We start from the raw sequence: 15,805 nt of genomic DNA, 5'->3' as shown, positions 1-15,805 counted from the left end.
TGGCACCCAACGCGCGGAGACCTTTCTCATATGCAATTCTTTTGCAAGGATTCTTTGAATACTGCCATATGAGATCCCTGTGACCTCAGCTACATGCCTGATAGTCACTATTCGATCTGCCAATATAACTTCAACTTTTTTACGTTTTCTTCATTGAGGGACGTGGATGGGCGTCCTTCACGATGTTCATCTTCCGTCGATGTTCTTCCCAGCTAGGTTTGAGCGACTTTCATTTTTTTAAGATCGAGTCGGGTTTTGGGAAACCCGATTTTGTCCAGAGTCGAGTCGAGTGCAGTCGGCCGATTATCGCTAAAAGTCGGGGATCGACCGAAACACGAAACCCAATGCAAGTCAATGGGGAAGCATAGTCGGCAGTGAGTGGAGGCCAGGAAAACACCTACAGTGCCCATTTTAATGCCAAAAACATCCATTCTTGTTTCTGAAGCTTGTCAATCTTAATTAACTTTATAATAATAGTTGGGCATTGAAAATTGGGGGTCATTTGGCTAAAGTTGTGGGGGGTAGGGCTGGCTCAAGATTTTCGTGGGCCCAGGAAACGCGGACTACGTCACGGCGGTGGAGCAGGGAGAGGTAAGTATTTCAACGTTGCAAGTGCTGTGATCCTGAGCAAGCAGGGGGGGCCCACTCGTTCGCATTGGCACTGGCACAGGGCCCCTCAAAGTACGGCGGTGTGTTTGCATGGCGGGGGCGCCTCCCACCAGCAGCGACACTTTTGCATACTCTGAGGGGCCCTGTGCCAGTGACGTCGCCAACGAGTATGCCCCCCCACCTGATGAAGGAACCTGCACTTTCATCTGCACCTTCCTCTTTGTCCCTGTGTAAGGTGGTATAACATGCGGGAAGGGGAACCTTACTTTCAGCAGGGTCAGATTCTGGCTGTGTAGAGTGCAAGGGGAATGTAGTGGTCTAGGTCAATGTACCAGCAGACTCATCTAGCAGTGGCTGGGCAATGGGCAGGATGAAGAGGAAACAGATATAGGGCCAAAGAATAAAGTAGGCTAAATGCAGTTCAAAATTGGTAACAGGACTAAACAGGCGGCATTGCTTTGTTCAGTGGAGTAGCAAACCCAAGAGCAGCAGACACTGTTTCAAGGGCCCAACCACACTAGTAGGCCAAATGCAGTTTAATATCTGATAGTATAGGCCGAAAGCCAGAAGGTAGAAGCTCAGCTTTATTCAGTTGAGGACAACACCAGGCAGGGACAGACACCGTTAGTAGGCCGGAACCACCAATTTTTAAAAAAACAGCAGTTAATCAGAGCCAGAAGGTAGAAGCTCAGCTTTATTCAGTTGAGGACAACACCAGGCAGGGGCAGACACCGTTAGTAGGCCGGAACCACCAATTTTTTAAAAAACAGCAGTTAATCAGAGCCAGAAGGTAGAAGCTCAGCTTTATTCAGTTGAGGACAACACCAGGCAGGGGCAGACACTGTTAGTAGGCCGGAACCACCAATTTTTTAAAAACAGCAGTTAATCAGAGCCAGAAGGTAGAAGCTCAGCTTTATTCAGTTGAGGACAACACCAGGCAGGGGCAGACACCGTTAGTAGGCCGGAACCACCAATTTTTTAAAAAACAGCAGTTAATCAGAGCCAGAAGGTAGAAGCTCAGCTTTATTCAGTTGAGGACAACACCAGGCAGGGGCAGACACCGTTAGTAGGCCGGAACCACCAATTTTTTAAAAACAGCAGTTAATCAGAGCCAGAAGGTAGAAGCTCAGCTTTATTCAGTTGAGGACAAACACCAGGGAGCAGCAAACAGAGGTATTAGGCCCCATCCAGCAATTTAAAAAAAAAAAAAAAAAAAAACTTAATCAGAGCCAGAAGGTAGAAGCTCAGCTTTATTCAGTTGAGGACAACACCAGGCAGGGGCAGACACCGTTAGTAGGCCGGAACCACCAATTTTTTAAAAACAGCAGTTAATCAGAGCCAGAAGGTAGAAGCTCAGCTTTATTCAGTTGAGGACAAACACCAGGGAGCAGCAAACAGAGGTATTAGGCCCCATCCAGCAATTTAAAAAAAAAAACTTAATCAGAGCCAGAAGGTAGAAGCTCAGCTTTATTCAGTTGAGGACAACACCAGGCAGGGGCAGACACCGTTAGTAGGCCGGAACCACCAATTTTTTAAAAACAGCAGTTAATCAGAGCCAGAAGGTAGAAGCTCAGCTTTATTCAGTTGAGGACAAACACCAGGGAGCAGCAAACAGAGGTATTAGGCCCCATCCAGCAATTTAAAAAAAAAAAAAAAAAAAAAACTTAATCAGAGCCAGAAGGTAGAAGCTCAGCTTTATTCAGTTGAGGACAACACCAGGCAGGGGCAGACACCGTTAGTAGGCCGGAACCACCAATTTTTTAAAAACAGCAGTTAATCAGAGCCAGAAGGTAGAAGCTCAGCTTTATTCAGTTGAGGACAAACACCAGGGAGCAGCAAACAGAGGTATTAGGCCCCATCCAGCAATTTAAAAAAAAAAAAAAAAAAAACTTAATCAGAGCCAGTAGGTAGAAGCTCAGATTTATTCAGTTGAGGACAACACCAGGCAGGGGCAGACACCGTTAGTAGGCCGGAACCACCAATTTTTAAAAAAACAGCAGTTAATCAGAGCCAGAAGGTAGAAGCTCAGCTTTATTCAGTTGAGGACAACACCAGGCAGGGGCAGACACCGTTAGTAGGCCGGAACCACCAATTTTTTAAAAACAGCAGTTAATCAGAGCCAGAAGGTAGAAGCTCAGCTTTATTCAGTTGAGGACAAACACCAGGGAGCAGCAAACAGAGGTATTAGGCCCCATCCAGCAATTAAAAAAAAAAAAAAAAAACTTAATCAGAGCCAGAAGGTAGAAGCTCAGCTTTATTCAGTTGAGGACAACACCAGGCAGGGGCAGACACCGTTAGTAGGCCGGAACCACCATTTTTTTTAAAAAACAGCAGTTAATCAGAGCCAGAAGGTAGAAGCTCAGCTTTATTCAGTTGAGGACAACACCAGGCAGGGGCAGACACAGTTAGTAGGCCGGAACCACCAAATTTTTAAAAACAGCAGTTAATCAGAGCCAGAAGGTAGAAGCTCAGCTTTATTCAGTTGAGGACAAACACCAGGGAGCAGCAAACAGAGGTATTAGGCCCCATCCAGCAATTTAAAAAAAAAAAAAAAAACTTAATCAGAGCCAGAAGGTAGAAGCTCAGCTTTATTCAGTTGAGGACAACACCAGGCAGGGGCAGACACCGTTAGTAGGCCGGAACCACCAATTTTTTAAAAAACAGCAGTTAATCAGAGCCAGAAGGTAGAAGCTCAGCTTTATTCAGTTGAGGACAACACCAGGCAGGGGCAGACACCGTTAGTAGGCCGGAACCACCAATTTTTTAAAAAACAGCAGTTAATCAGAGCCAGAAGGTAGAAGCTCAGCTTTATTCAGTTGAGGACAACACCAGGCAGGGGCAGACACCGTTAGTAGGCCGGAACCACCAATTTTTTAAAAACAGCAGTTAATCAGAGCCAGAAGGTAGAAGCTCAGCTTTATTCAGTTGAGGACAAACACCAGGGAGCAGCAAACAGAGGTATTAGGCCCCATCCAGCAATTAAAAAAAAAAAAAAAAACTTAATCAGAGCCAGAAGGTAGAAGCTCAGCTTTATTCAGTTGAGGACAACACCAGGCAGGGGCAGACACCGTTAGTAGGCCGGAACCACCAATTTTTTAAAAAACAGCAGTTAATCAGAGCCAGAAGGTAGAAGCTCAGCTTTATTCAGTTGAGGACAACACCAGGCAGGGGCAGACACCGTTAGTAGGCCGGAACCACCAATTTTTTAAAAAACAGCAGTTAATCAGAGCCAGAAGGTAGAAGCTCAGCTTTATTCAGTTGAGGACAACACCAGGCAGGGGCAGACACCGTTAGTAGGCCGGAACCACCAATTTTTAAAAAAACAGCAGTTAATCAGAGCCAGAAGGTAGAAGCTCAGCTTTATTCAGTTGAGGACAACACCAGGCAGGAGCAGACACCGTTAGTAGGCCGGAACCACCAATTTTTTAAAAACAGCAGTTAATCAGAGCCAGAAGGTAGAAGCTCAGCTTTATTCAGTTGAGGACAACACCAGGCAGGGGCAGACACCGTTAGTAGGCCGGAACCACCAAGTTTTAAAAAAACAGCAGTTAATCAGAGCCAGAAGGTGGAAGCTCAGCTTTATTCAGTTGAGGACAACACCAGGCAGGGGCAGACACCGTTAGTAGGCCGGAACCACCAAGTTTTAAAAAAACAGCAGTTAATCAGAGCCAGAAGGTAGAAGCTCAGCTTTATTCAGTTGAGGACAACACCAGGCAGGGGCAGACACCGTTAGTAGGCCGGAACCACCAATTTTTTAAAAACAGCAGTTAATCAGAGCCAGAAGGTAGAAGCTCAGCTTTATTCAGTTGAGGACAAACACCAGGGAGCAGCAAACAGAGGTATTAGGCCCCATCCAGCAATTTAAAAAAAAAAAAAACTTAATCAGAGCCAGAAGGTAGAAGCTCAGCTTTATTCAGTTGAGGACAACACCAGGCAGGGGCAGACACCGTTAGTAGGCCGGAACCACCAATTTTTTTAAAAACAGCAGTGAATCAGAGCCAGAAGGTAGAAGCTCAGCTTTATTCAGTTGAGGACAACACCAGGCAGGGGCAGACACCGTTAGTAGGCCGGAACCACCAATTTTTTAAAAACAGCAGTTAATCAGAGCCAGAAGGTAGAAGCTCAGCTTTATTCAGTTGAGGACAAACACCAGGGAGCAGCAAACAGAGGTATTAGGCCCCATCCAGGAATTTAAAAAAAAAAAAAAAAACTTAATCACAGCCAGAAGGTAGAAGCTCAGCTTTATTCAGTTGAGGACAACACCAGGCAGGGGCAGACACCGTTAGTAGGCCGGAACCACCAATTTTTTAAAAACAGCAGTTAATCAGAGCCAGAAGGTAGAAGCTCAGCTTTATTCAGTTGAGGACAAACACCAGGGAGCAGCAAACAGAGGTATTAGGCCCCATCCAGCAATTTAAAAAAAAAAAAAACTTAATCAGAGCCAGAAGGTAGAAGCTCAGCTTTATTCAGTTGAGGACAACACCAGGCAGGGGCAGACACCGTTAGTAGGCCGGAACCACCAATTTTTTTAAAAACAGCAGTGAATCAGAGCCAGAAGGTAGAAGCTCAGCTTTATTCAGTTGAGGACAACACCAGGCAGGGGCAGACACCGTTAGTAGGCCGGAACCACCAATTTTTTAAAAACAGCAGTTAATCAGAGCCAGAAGGTAGAAGCTCAGCTTTATTCAGTTGAGGACAAACACCAGGGAGCAGCAAACAGAGGTATTAGGCCCCATCCAGCAATTAAAAAAAAAAAAAAAACTTAATCACAGCCAGAAGGTAGAAGCTCAGCTTTATTCAGTTGAGGACAACACCAGGCAGGGGCAGACACCGTTAGTAGGCCGGAACCACCAATTTTTAAAAAAACAGCAGTTAATCAGAGCCAGAAGGTAGAAGCTCAGCTTTATTCAGTTGAGGACAACACCAGGCAGGGGCAGACACCGTTAGTAGGCCGGAACCACCAATTTTTTAAAAAACAGCAGTTAATCAGAGCCAGAAGGTAGAAGCTCAGCTTTATTCAGTTGAGGACAACACCAGGCAGGAGCAGACACCGTTAGTAGGCCGGAACCACCAATTTTTTAAAAACAGCAGTTAATCAGAGCCAGAAGGTAGAAGCTCAGCTTTATTCAGTTGAGGACAACACCAGGCAGGGGCAGACACCGTTAGTAGGCCGGAACCACCAAGTTTTAAAAAAACAGCAGTTAATCAGAGCCAGAAGGTGGAAGCTCAGCTTTATTCAGTTGAGGACAACACCAGGCAGGGGCAGACACCTATAGTAGGCCGGAACCACCAAGTTTTAAAAAAACAGCAGTTAATCAGAGCCAGAAGGTAGAAGCTCAGCTTTATTCAGTTGAGGACAACACCAGGCAGGGGCAGACACCGTTAGTAGGCCGGAACCACCAATTTTTTAAAAACAGCAGTTAATCAGAGCCAGAAGGTAGAAGCTCAGCTTTATTCAGTTGAGGACAAACACCAGGGAGCAGCAAACAGAGGTATTAGGCCCCATCCAGCAATTTAAAAAAAAAAAAAAAAAAAACTTAATCAGAGCCAGAAGGTAGAAGCTCAGCTTTATTCAGTTGAGGACAACACCAGGCAGGGGCAGACACCGTTAGTAGGCCGGAACCACCAATTTTTTAAAAACAGCAGTTAATCAGAGCCAGAAGGTAGAAGCTCAGCTTTATTCAGTTGAGGACAAACACCAGGGAGCAGCAAACAGAGGTATTAGGCCCCATCCAGCAATTTAAAAAAAAAAAAAAAAAAACTTAATCAGAGCCAGAAGGTAGAAGCTCAGCTTTATTCAGTTGAGGACAACACCAGGCAGGGGCAGACACCGTTAGTAGGCCGGAACCACCAATTTTTAAAAAAACAGCAGTTAATCAGAGCCAGAAGGTAGAAGTTCAGCTTTATTCAGTTGAGGACAACACCAGGCAGGGGCAGACACCGTTAGTAGGCCGGAACCACCAATTTTTTAAAAACAGCAGTTAATCAGAGCCAGAAGGTAGAAGCTCAGCTTTATTCAGTTGAGGACAAACACCAGGGAGCAGCAAACAGAGGTATTAGGCCCCATCCAGCAATTAAAAAAAAACAAAAAAAAAAAAACTTAATCAGAGCCAGAAGGTAGAAGCGCAGCTTTATTCAGTTGAGGACAACACCAGGCAGGGGCAGACACCGTTAGTAGGCCGGAACCACCAATTTTTAAAAAAACAGCAGTTAATCAGAGCCAGAAGGTAGAAGCTCAGCTTTATTCAGTTGAGGACAACACCAGGCAGGGGCAGACACCGTTAGTAGGCCGGAACCACCAATTTTTTAAAAACAGCAGTTAATCAGAGCCAGAAGGTAGAAGCTCAGCTTTATTCAGTTGAGGAGAAACACCAGGGAGCAGCAAACAGAGGTATTAGGCCCCATCCAGCAATTTAAAAAAAAAGAAAAAACTTAATCAGAGCCAGAAGGTAGAAGCTCAGCTTTATTCAGTTGAGGACAACACCAGGCAGGGGCAGACACCGTTAGTAGGCCGGAACCACCAATTTTTAAAAAAACAGCAGTTAATCAGAGCCAGAAGGTAGAAGTTCAGCTTTATTCAGTTGAGAACAACACCAGGCAGGGGCAGACACCGTTAGTAGGCCGGAACCACCAATTTTTTAAAAACAGCAGTTAATCAGAGCCAGAAGGTAGAAGCTCAGCTTTATTCAGTTGAGGACAAACACCAGGGAGCAGCAAACAGAGGTATTAGGCCCCATCCAGCAATTTAAAAAAAAAGAAAAAACTTAATCAGAGCCAGAAGGTAGAAGCTCAGCTTTATTCAGTTGAGGACAACACCAGGCAGGGGCAGACACCGTTATTAGGCCGGAACCACCAATTTTTAAAAAAACAGCAGTTAATCAGAGCCAGAAGGTAGAAGCTCAGCTTTATTCAGTTGAGGACAACACCAGGCAGGGGCAGACACCGTTAGTAGGCCGGAACCACCAATTTTTTAAAAAACAGCAGTTAATCAGAGCCAGAAGGTAGAAGCTCAGCTTTATTCAGTTGAGGACAACACCAGGCAGGGGCAGACACCGTTAGTAGGCCGGAACCACCAATTTTTTAAAAACAGCAGTTAATCAGAGCCAGAAGGTAGAAGCTCAGCTTTATTCAGTTGAGGACAAACACCAGGGAGCAGCAAACAGAGGTATTAGGCCCCATCCAGCAATTTAAAAAAAAAGAAAAAACTTAATCAGAGCCAGAAGGTAGAAGCTCAGCTTTATTCAGTTGAGGACAACACCAGGCAGGGGCAGACACCGTTAGTAGGCCGGAACCACCAATTTTAAAAAAAACAGCAGTTAATCAGAGCCAGAAGGTAGAAGCTCAGCTTTATTCAGTTGAGGACAACACCAGGCAGGGGCAGACACCGTTAGTAGGCCGGAACCACCAATTTTTTAAAAAACAGCAGTTAATCAGAGCCAGAAGGTAGAAGCTCAGCTTTATTCAGTTGAGGACAAACACCAGGGAGCAGCAAACAGAGGTATTAGGCCCCATCCAGCAATTTAAAAAAAAAAAAAAAAAAAACTTAATCAGAGCCAGAAGGTAGAAGCTCAGCTTTATTCAGTTGAGGACAAACACCAGGGAGCAGCAAACAGAGGTATTAGGCCCCATCCAGCAATTAAAAAAAAACAAAAAAAAAAAAACTTAATCAGAGCCAGAAGGTAGAAGCGCAGCTTTATTCAGTTGAGGACAACACCAGGCAGGGGCAGACACCGTTAGTAGGCCGGAACCACCAATTTTTAAAAAAACAGCAGTTAATCAGAGCCAGAAGGTAGAAGCTCAGCTTTATTCAGTTGAGGACAACACCAGGCAGGGGCAGACACCGTTAGTAGGCCGGAACCACCAATTTTTTAAAAACAGCAGTTAATCAGAGCCAGAAGGTAGAAGCTCAGCTTTATTCAGTTGAGGACAAACACCAGGGAGCAGCAAACAGAGGTATTAGGCCCCATCCAGCAATTTAAAAAAAAAGAAAAAACTTAATCAGAGCCAGAAGGTAGAAGCTCAGCTTTATTCAGTTGAGGACAACACCAGGCAGGGGCAGACACCGTTAGTAGGCCGGAACCACCAATTTTTAAAAAAACAGCAGTTAATCAGAGCCAGAAGGTAGAAGCTCAGCTTTATTCAGTTGAGGACAACACCAGGCAGGGGCAGACACCGTTAGTAGGCCGGAACCACCAATTTTTTAAAAAACAGCAGTTAATCAGAGCCAGAAGGTAGAAGCTCAGCTTTATTCAGTTGAGGACAACACCAGGCAGGGGCAGACACCGTTAGTAGGCCGGAACCACCAATTTTTTAAAAACAGCAGTTAATCAGAGCCAGAAGGTAGAAGCTCAGCTTTATTCAGTTGAGGACAAACACCAGGGAGCAGCAAACAGAGGTATTAGGCCCCATCCAGCAATTAAAAAAAAAAAAAAAAACTTAATCAGAGCCAGAAGGTAGAAGCTCAGCTTTATTCAGTTGAGGACAACACCAGGCAGGGGCAGACACCGTTAGTAGGCCGGAACCACCAATTTAAAAAAAAACAGCAGTTAATCAGAGCCAGAAGGTAGAAGCTCAGCTTTATTCAGTTGAGGACAACACCAGGCAGGGGCAGACACCGTTAGTAGGCCGGAACCACCAATTTTTTAAAAAACAGCAGTTAATCAGAGCCAGAAGGTAGAAGCTCAGCTTTATTCAGTTGAGGACAACACCAGGCAGGGGCAGACACCGTTAGTAGGCCGGAACCACCAATTTTTAAAAAAACAGCAGTTAATCAGAGCCAGAAGGTAGAAGCTCAGCTTTATTCAGTTGAGGACAACACCAGGCAGGAGCAGACACCGTTAGTAGGCCGGAACCACCAATTTTTTAAAAACAGCAGTTAATCAGAGCCAGAAGGTAGAAGCTCAGCTTTATTCAGTTGAGGACAACACCAGGCAGGGGCAGACACCGTTAGTAGGCCGGAACCACCAAGTTTTAAAAAAACAGCAGTTAATCAGAGCCAGAAGGTGGAAGCTCAGCTTTATTCAGTTGAGGACAACACCAGGCAGGGGCAGACACCGTTAGTAGGCCGGAACCACCAAGTTTTAAAAAAACAGCAGTTAATCAGAGCCAGAAGGTAGAAGCTCAGCTTTATTCAGTTGAGGACAACACCAGGCAGGGGCAGACACCGTTAGTAGGCCGGAACCACCAATTTTTTAAAAACAGCAGTTAATCAGAGCCAGAAGGTAGAAGCTCAGCTTTATTCAGTTGATGACAAACACCAGGGAGCAGCAAACAGAGGTATTAGGCCCCATCCAGCATTTAAAAAAAAACTTAATCAGAGCCAGAAGGTAGAAGCTCAGCTTTATTCAGTTGAGGACAACACCAGGCAGGGGCAGACACCGTTAGTAGGCCGGAACCACCAATTTTTTAAAAACAGCAGTTAATCAGAGCCAGAAGGTAGAAGCTCAGCTTTATTCAGTTGAGGACAAACACCAGGGAGCAGCAAACAGAGGTATTAGGCCCCATCCAGCAATTTAAAAAAAAAAAAAAAAAAAACTTAATCAGAGCCAGAAGGTAGAAGCTCAGCTTTATTCAGTTGAGGACAACACCAGGCAGGGGCAGACACCGTTAGTAGGCCGGAACCACCAATTTTTTAAAAAACAGCAGTTAATCAGAGCCAGAAGGTAGAAGCTCAGCTTTATTCAGTTGAGGACAACACCAGGCAGGGGCAGACACCGTTAGTAGGCCGGAACCACCATTTTTTTAAAAAACAGCAGTTAATCAGAGCCAGAAGGTAGAAGCTCAGCTTTATTCAGTTGAGGACAACACCAGGCAGGGGCAGACACCGTTAGTAGGCCGGAACCACCAATTTTTTAAAAACAGCAGTTAATCAGAGCCAGAAGGTAGAAGCTCAGCTTTATTCAGTTGAGGACAAACACCAGGGAGCAGCAAACAGAGGTATTAGGCCCCATCCAGCAATTTAAAAAAAAAAAAAAAAAAAACTTAATCAGAGCCAGAAGGTAGAAGCTCAGCTTTATTCAGTTGAGGACAACACCAGGCAGGGGCAGACACCGTTAGTAGGCCGGAACCACCAATTTTTTAAAAACAGCAGTTAATCAGAGCCAGAAGGTAGAAGCTCAGCTTTATTCAGTTGAGGACAAACACCAGGGAGCAGCAAACAGAGGTATTAGGCCCCATCCAGCAATTTAAAAAAAAAAAAAAAAAAAACTTAATCAGAGCCAGAAGGTAGAAGCTCAGCTTTATTCAGTTGAGGACAACACCAGGCAGGGGCAGACACCGTTAGTAGGCCGGAACCACCAATTTTTAAAAAAACAGCAGTTAATCAGAGCCAGAAGGTAGAAGCTCAGCTTTATTCAGTTGAGGACAACACCAGGCAGGGGCAGACACCGTTAGTAGGCCGGAACCACCAATTTTTTAAAAACAGCAGTTAATCAGAGCCAGAAGGTAGAAGCTCAGCTTTATTCAGTTGAGGACAAACACCAGGGAGCAGCAAACAGAGGTATTAGGCCCCATCCAGCAATTTAAAAAAAAAAAAAAAACTTAATCAGAGCCAGAAGGTAGAAGCTCAGCTTTATTCAGTTGAGGACAACACCAGGCAGGGGCAGACACCGTTAGTAGGCCGGAACCACCAATTTTTTAAAAAACAGCAGTTAATCAGAGCCAGAAGGTAGAAGCTCAGCTTTATTCAGTTGAGGACAACACCAGGCAGGGGCAGACACCGTTAGTAGGCCGGAACCACCAATTTTTTAAAAACAGCAGTTAATCAGAGCCAGAAGGTAGAAGCTCAGCTTTATTCAGTTGAGGACAAACACCAGGGAGCAGCAAACAGAGGTATTAGGCCCCATCCAGCAATTTAAAAAAAAAAAAAAAAAAAACTTAATCAGAGCCAGAAGGTAGAAGCTCAGCTTTATTCAGTTGAGGACAACACCAGGCAGGGGCAGACACCGTTAGTAGGCCGGAACCACCAATTTTTAAAAAAACAGCAGTTAATCAGAGCCAGAAGGTAGAAGCTCAGCTTTATTCAGTTGAGGACAACACCAGGCAGGGGCAGACACCGTTAGTAGGCCGGAACCACCAATTTTTTAAAAACAGCAGTTAATCAGAGCCAGAAGGTAGAAGCTCAGCTTTATTCAGTTGAGGACAAACACCAGGGAGCAGCAAACAGAGGTATTAGGCCCCATCCAGCAATTAAAAAAAAACAAAAAAAAAAAACTTAATCAGAGCCAGAAGGTAGAAGCGCAGCTTTATTCAGTTGAGGACAACACCAGGCAGGGGCAGACACCGTTAGTAGGCCGGAACCACCAATTTTTAAAAAAACAGCAGTTAATCAGAGCCAGAAGGTAGAAGCTCAGCTTTATTCAGTTGAGGACAACACCAGGCAGGGGCAGACACCGTTAGTAGGCCGGAACCACCAATTTTTTAAAAACAGCAGTTAATCAGAGCCAGAAGGTAGAAGCTCAGCTTTATTCAGTTGAGGACAAACACCAGGGAGCAGCAAACAGAGGTATTAGGCCCCATCCAGCAATTTAAAAAAAAAAAAAAAACTTAATCAGAGCCAGAAGGTAGAAGCTCAGCTTTATTCAGTTGAGGACAACACCAGGCAGGGGCAGACACCGTTAGTAGGCCGGAACCACCAATTTTTTAAAAAACAGCAGTTAATCAGAGCCAGAAGGTAGAAGCTCAGCTTTATTCAGTTGAGGACAACACCAGGCAGGGGCAGACACCGTTAGTAGGCCGGAACCACCAATTTTTTAAAAACAGCAGTTAATCAGAGCCAGAAGGTAGAAGCTCAGCTTTATTCAGTTGAGGACAAACACCAGGGAGCAGCAAACAGAGGTATTAGGCCCCATCCAGCAATTTAAAAAAAAAAAAAAAAAAACTTAATCAGAGCCAGAAGGTAGAAGCTCAGCTTTATTCAGTTGAGGACAACACCAGGCAGGGGCAGACACCGTTAGTAGGCCGGAACCACCAATTTTTTAAAAACAGCAGTTAATCAGAGCCAGAAGGTAGAAGCTCAGCTTTATTCAGTTGAGGACAAACACCAGGGAGCAGCAAACAGAGGTATTAGGCCCCATCCAGCAATTAAAAAAAAACAAAAAAAAAAAACTTAATCAGAGCCAGAAGGTAGAAGCGCAGCTTTATTCAGTTGAGGACAACACCAGGCAGGGGCAGACACCGTTAGTAGGCCGGAACCACCAATTTTTAAAAAAACAGCAGTTAATCAGAGCCAGAAGGTAGAAGCTCAGCTTTATTCAGTTGAGGACAACACCAGGCAGGGGCAGACACCGTTAGTAGGCCGGAACCACCAATTTTTAAAAAAACAGCAGTTAATCAGAGCCAGAAGGTAGAAGCTCAGCTTTATTCAGTTGAGGACAACACCAGGCAGGGGCAGACACCGTTAGTAGGCCGGAACCACCAATTTTTTAAAAACAGCAGTTAATCAGAGCCAGAAGGTAGAAGCTCAGCTTTATTCAGTTGAGGACAAACACCAGGGAGCAGCAAACAGAGGTATTAGGCCCCATCCAGAAATTAAAAAAAAACAAAAAAAAAAAACTTAATCAGAGCCAGAAGGTAGAAGCGCAGCATTATTCAGTTGAGGACAACACCAGGCAGGGGCAGACACCGTTAGTAGGCCGGAACCACCAATTTTTTAAAAAACAGCAGTTAATCAGAGCCAGAAGGTAGAAGCTCAGCTTTATTCAGTTGAGGACAACACCAGGCAGGGGCAGACACCGTTAGTAGGCCGGAACCACCAATTTTTTAAAAACAGCAGTTAATCAGAGCCAGAAGGTAGAAGCTCAGCTTTATTCAGTTGAGGACAAACACCAGGGAGCAGCAAACAGAGGTATTAGGCCCCATCCAGCAATTTAAAAAAAAAAAAAAAACTTAATCAGAGCCAGAAGGTAGAAGCTCAGCTTTATTCAGTTGAGGACAACACCAGGCAGGGGCAGACACCGTTAGTAGGCCGGAACCACCAATTTTTTAAAAAACAGCAGTTAATCAGAGCCAGAAGGTAGAAGCTCAGCTTTATTCAGTTGAGGACAACACCAGGCAGGGGCAGACACCGTTAGTAGGCCGGAACCACCAATTTTTTAAAAACAGCAGTTAATCAGAGCCAGAAGGTAGAAGCTCAGCTTTATTCAGTTGAGGACAAACACCAGGGAGCAGCAAACAGAGGTATTAGGCCCCATCCAGCAATTTAAAAAAAAAAAAAAAAAAAACTTAATCAGAGCCAGAAGGTAGAAGCTCAGCTTTATTCAGTTGAGGACAACACCAGGCAGGGGCAGACACCGTTAGTAGGCCGGAACCACCAATTTTTAAAAAAACAGCAGTTAATCAGAGCCAGAAGGTAGAAGCTCAGCTTTATTCAGTTGAGGACAACACCAGGCAGGGGCAGACACCGTTAGTAGGCCGGAACCACCAATTTTTTAAAAACAGCAGTTAATCAGAGCCAGAAGGTAGAAGCTCAGCTTTATTCAGTTGAGGACAAACACCAGGGAGCAGCAAACAGAGGTATTAGGCCCCATCCAGCAATTAAAAAAAAACAAAAAAAAAAAACTTAATCAGAGCCAGAAGGTAGAAGCGCAGCTTTATTCAGTTGAGGACAACACCAGGCAGGGGCAGACACCGTTAGTAGGCCGGAACCACCAATTTTTTAAAAACAGCAGTTAATCAGAGCCAGAAGGTAGAAGCTCAGCTTTATTCAGTTGAGGACAAACACCAGGGAGCAGCAAACAGAGGTATTAGGCCCCATCCAGCAATTTAAAAAAAAAAAAAAAACTTAATCAGAGCCAGAAGGTAGAAGCTCAGCTTTATTCAGTTGAGGACAACACCAGGCAGGGGCAGACACCGTTAGTAGGCCGGAACCACCAATTTTTTAAAAAACAGCAGTTAATCAGAGCCAGAAGGTAGAAGCTCAGCTTTATTCAGTTGAGGACAACACCAGGCAGGGGCAGACACCGTTAGTAGGCCGGAACCACCAATTTTTTAAAAACAGCAGTTAATCAGAGCCAGAAGGTAGAAGCTCAGCTTTATTCAGTTGAGGACAAACACCAGGGAGCAGCAAACAGAGGTATTAGGCCCCATCCAGCAATTTAAAAAAAAAAAAAAAAAAAACTTAATCAGAGCCAGAAGGTAGAAGCTCAGCTTTATTCAGTTGAGGACAACACCAGGCAGGGGCAGACACCGTTAGTAGGCCGGAACCACCAATTTTTTAAAAACAGCAGTTAATCAGAGCCAGAAGGTAGAAGCTCAGCTTTATTCAGTTGAGGACAACACCAGGCAGGGGCAGACACCGTTAGTAGGCCGGAACCACCAATTTTTTAAAAACAGCAGTTAATCAGAGCCAGAAGGTAGAAGCTCAGCTTTATTCAGTTGAGGACAAACACCAGGGAGCAGCAAACAGAGGTATTAGGCCCCATCCAGCAATTTAAAAAAAAACAAAAAAAAAACTTAATCAGAGCCAGAAGGTAGAAGCTCAGCTTTATTCAGTTGAGGACAACACCAGGCAGGGGCAGACACCGTTAGTAGGCCGGAACCACCAATTTTTAAAAAAACAGCAGTTAATCAGAGCCAGAAGGTAGAAGCTCAGCTTTATTCAGTTGAGGACAACACCAGGCAGGGGCAGACACCGTTAGTAGGCCGGAACCACCAATTTTTTAAAAACAGCAGTTAATCAGAGCCAGAAGGTAGAAGCTCAGCTTTATTCAGTTGAGGACAAACACCAGGGAGCAGCAAACAGAGGTATTAGGCCCCATCCAGCAATTAAAAAAAAACAAAAAAAAAAAACTTAATCAGAGCCAGAAGGTAGAAGCGCAGCTTTATTCAGTTGAGGACAACACCAGGCAGGGGCAGACACCGTTAGTAGGCCGGAACCACCAATTTTTAAAAAAACAGCAGTTAATCAGAGCCAGAAGGTAGAAGCTCAGCTTTATTCAGTTGAGGACAACACCAGGCAGGGGCAGACACCGTTAGTAGGCCGGAACCACCAATTTTTTAAAAACAGCAGTTAATCAGAGCCAGAAGGTAGAAGCTCAGCTTTATTCAGTTGAGGACAAACACCAGGGAGCAGCAAACAGAGGTATTAGGCCCCATCCAGCAATTTAAAAAAAAAAAAAAAACTTAATCAGAGCCAGAAGGTAGAAGCTCAGCTTTATTCAGTTGAGGACAACACCAGGCAGGGGCAGACACCGTTAGT

Source organism: Ranitomeya variabilis, chromosome 3 (assembly GCF_051348905.1).
Source record: "Ranitomeya variabilis isolate aRanVar5 chromosome 3, aRanVar5.hap1, whole genome shotgun sequence".
NCBI classification, from domain to species: Eukaryota; Metazoa; Chordata; class Amphibia; order Anura; family Dendrobatidae; genus Ranitomeya; species Ranitomeya variabilis.
This window is presented reverse-complemented; position numbering follows the sequence as displayed.